Genomic DNA, 3,366 nt, shown 5'->3' with positions numbered 1-3,366 from the left:
CTAAACAATGTTTTGTCCACTAGGCCTTTGGTGAACCCACACTGAAGTAGAAAAGAGGATAAGGTATCATACCAAGCTCTCGGAGCTTGTTTTAAGCCGTAAAGTGCCTTCTTTAATTTGTATACTTTGTCAGCTCCCACGTCCTTCAAGAAACCCGGAGGTTGTTCAACGTACACCTCTTCTTCGAGAAGTCCGTTCAGGAAAGCGCTCTTGACATCCATTTGATATACCTTAAAATCTTTGAAGGCGGCATATGCGAGAAAGATGCGTATGGCTTCGAGACGTACCACTGGAGCGAAGGTTTCATCAAAATCTATTCCTTCCTCCTGACAGTAGCCTTTGGCAACAAGTCTGGCCTTGTTCCTAACAATAATTCCATCCTCATTCATCTTGTTTCTGAAAAACCACTTTGTACCAATGACATTCTGATGATGAGGTCTCGGAACTAGTTCCCAAACATCGTTCCGTTCAAACTGATGAAGTTCCTCTTGCATGGCTTGCACCCAATCTGGATCACATAGAGCCTCTTCGATCACCTTAGGCTCTATTTGAGATAGAAAGCAAGCAAACATGCTTTCTCTGTATGCTGATCTGGTTTGAACTCTGTCACGTACATCTCCAATCACTTGATCAGCAGGGTGACTCTTCAACCATCTTAGGTTGGGTTGTGGCTCCTCAGTTGATGCTTCCGTTGAAGGTTGAGATGTGGGTTGAACATCTATGATCTGGATTTGATCAACTGAGTCAGGAGCTTTCTTCTTGGTAGACTCTTCATCATCTGATTCTGACTGGAGTTCCGCTACGTCTCGAACTATAGACTGCTTGTCTTCGAGAGGTAAGTTTGATCTCTCGATAGACTCTGGCTGATCTTCCTCAGCTGCTTCCGTTGTCTTTGATGGTTGATCTGTCGATGCCCTTTCATCAAAGGTAACATGTATGGACTCTTCAACCACTAAACTCCGCTTGTTGAAGACTCTGAATGCTTTGCTTGTTGATGAGTATCCTAGAAACACTCCATCATCTGCCTTTTCTTCAAAAGTTCTTCGTTGAGCCTTCCCATTGTTGTGGATATAGCATTTGCACCCAAATGTGTGGAAGTGGCTTACATTCGGTTTTCTTTCATTCCACAACTCATATGGAGTCTTTCCAACTCCTTTCACGATCAAGGACCGATTTTGGGTATAGCACGCTGTGTTGATTGCTTCTGCCCAAAATCCTTGTGATATGTTGGCTTGTGAGAGCATGGTCCTTGCGGCTTCTTTGAGAGTTCTATTCCTTCTTTCAGCAACCCCGTTCTGTTGAGGCGTTCGAGCAGCTGACAGTTGATGATGAATCCCGTTCTCGTTGCAGTAGCTCTCGATTACTTGATTTATGAACTCTCCACCTTGATCTGACCGGATCTTTAGTATCGAGACATCCTTTTCAACTTGAACTTGCTTCAAGAGATTTGGCAGGGCAATTTTTGTCTCACTTTTCTTGGTTAAGAACACGGTCCATGTGAATCTTGTGTAGTCATCTACTACCACAAGAGTGTACTTCTTTCCCTTTATGCTGGGTGGATCCACTGGGCCAAATAAGTCCATGTGAAGAAGACTTAATGGTCTGGTGGATGATGTCTCGGCTTTGCTCGTAAAGGATGATTTGATCTGTTTGCACCGTTGACATGCCTCACAAATTTTATCCTTTCGAAACGTCACTTTGGGCAGTTCTTCCACTAAGTTCCTCTTAGTAAGCTTGTTGATAGTCTTGAAGTTCAGATGACTAAGCTTACTATGCCACTCCCAGCATAAATCTTCCTTGCTCCTTGCTAGCATACATAGGGATGGTTTTGCAGACCTCCAATCCACTATGTACATGTTTCCTTTCCTTGCTGCTTCCAAGACGACTTCGAGAGATTCCTCGTTCATAATCTGACATTTGCTTTTGGTGAAGACAACCTTGTAGCCTTTGTCACAGAACTGGCTTGTACTAAGGAGATTGAACTTGAGCCCTTCAACGTAGGATACTCCCTTAATAACCAGCTCATTCTTTTGAATTTCACCAACAGCTTTTGTGCGTCCCTTCTTCTCGTTGGCGCCAAATGTCACCAAGGGACCTTCGATAGGTTGGATGTTCTCTAGCAGTGTTAGATTTCCCGTCATATGTCTCGAACATCCACTGTCAATGAACCACATGTCCCTGGTGTCCTGCAAGGCACTTAAGCAAGTTTAGGTACCCAAACTTTGGGTCCTGGTGGGTTAGTGAGTTTAGGCATCCATTTATACCTTGTGCCCATTATTCCAGGCCTAGGCGCAATGTAGCCATTGTACGTTTGATAATCATAAGGAATAGTAGCAAAAGTTTTAGGCCTCTTTGGTGCATAAATCAACTTAGGTAGAGACTTTTCGACCGGCTTATGCACCATGCCTTTCATANCCCATTATTCCTTGATTGTAGGGAATCAGACCACTTCAGCATTGGTGCACCTTTTGACCGTTTGTGGTGGAAATCTGACGTGTCATCCATTTCCGCCCATTTTGAAATCTTCACGTTCGGCACCTCTTCATTATTCCATCTCCATGATATTCTTCTTCTCCAAACTTTAAGTATGACCGTCATTCAGCTTTGTTGGAGAATTGTTAGTGTATCGAGACCAAGGTTGATATCTTGATCGCTTGATGTCTCGAACTCAAATATCGAGAGGTCTATCTCTCGAACTCTGTTTATGTCTCGAACTGGATAACTGTATCGAGAGGTCCTACCTCTCGAACTCTGCTTATGTCTCGAGACTTAGTTGATGTCTCGCAGACCCTTATTCCTCCAGTGTTGTCCTATGCCTTCTTCTGATCTGTCTATATGATTACAATACACGAGACTTCTAAGATGTTCAAACAAATTTACCTCAAGCTTAAATATTTTCCGAGTTGAGCTCAAAGTTACTCGGTTGTATTTTCGCTCTTGGTTTACTTGTCGAACTTACAGCGTTTTGCCTATGCGTCGAGACTCGGGGATTTCTACTTAACAGTTGGTATCATCAAAACCTATTACATGATGTTCCTAACAGATCACACTGAAGCCAATATGCACTGCACTCTAACTTTGTTATTTGTGCTCACCATCATTCCCATGCCCAGACAACAAGAGGGGATCAAGTATTGTTTGCAATACTAATAATGCTAGTGCACCAAATGGCCAAAATTACCTTCATAAAGTCTTGCTTAGACGGGTAACATTCGCCCAGTTTCCCTGCTGGCAGAGTAGTACGCATTATGGGCATTTTTTATATAAGAACAACAACAGCTTCCACCAGTCTATTCTCTGTCTGCTTTGAGTAGCAGTAATCTTTTTTTTTTTTTTTTTTTTTTTTTTTGTGTACATCTTTTACTG

Source organism: Ipomoea triloba, chromosome 15 (genome assembly GCF_003576645.1).
Source record: "Ipomoea triloba cultivar NCNSP0323 chromosome 15, ASM357664v1".
NCBI classification, from domain to species: Eukaryota; Viridiplantae; Streptophyta; class Magnoliopsida; order Solanales; family Convolvulaceae; genus Ipomoea; species Ipomoea triloba.
This window is presented reverse-complemented; position numbering follows the sequence as displayed.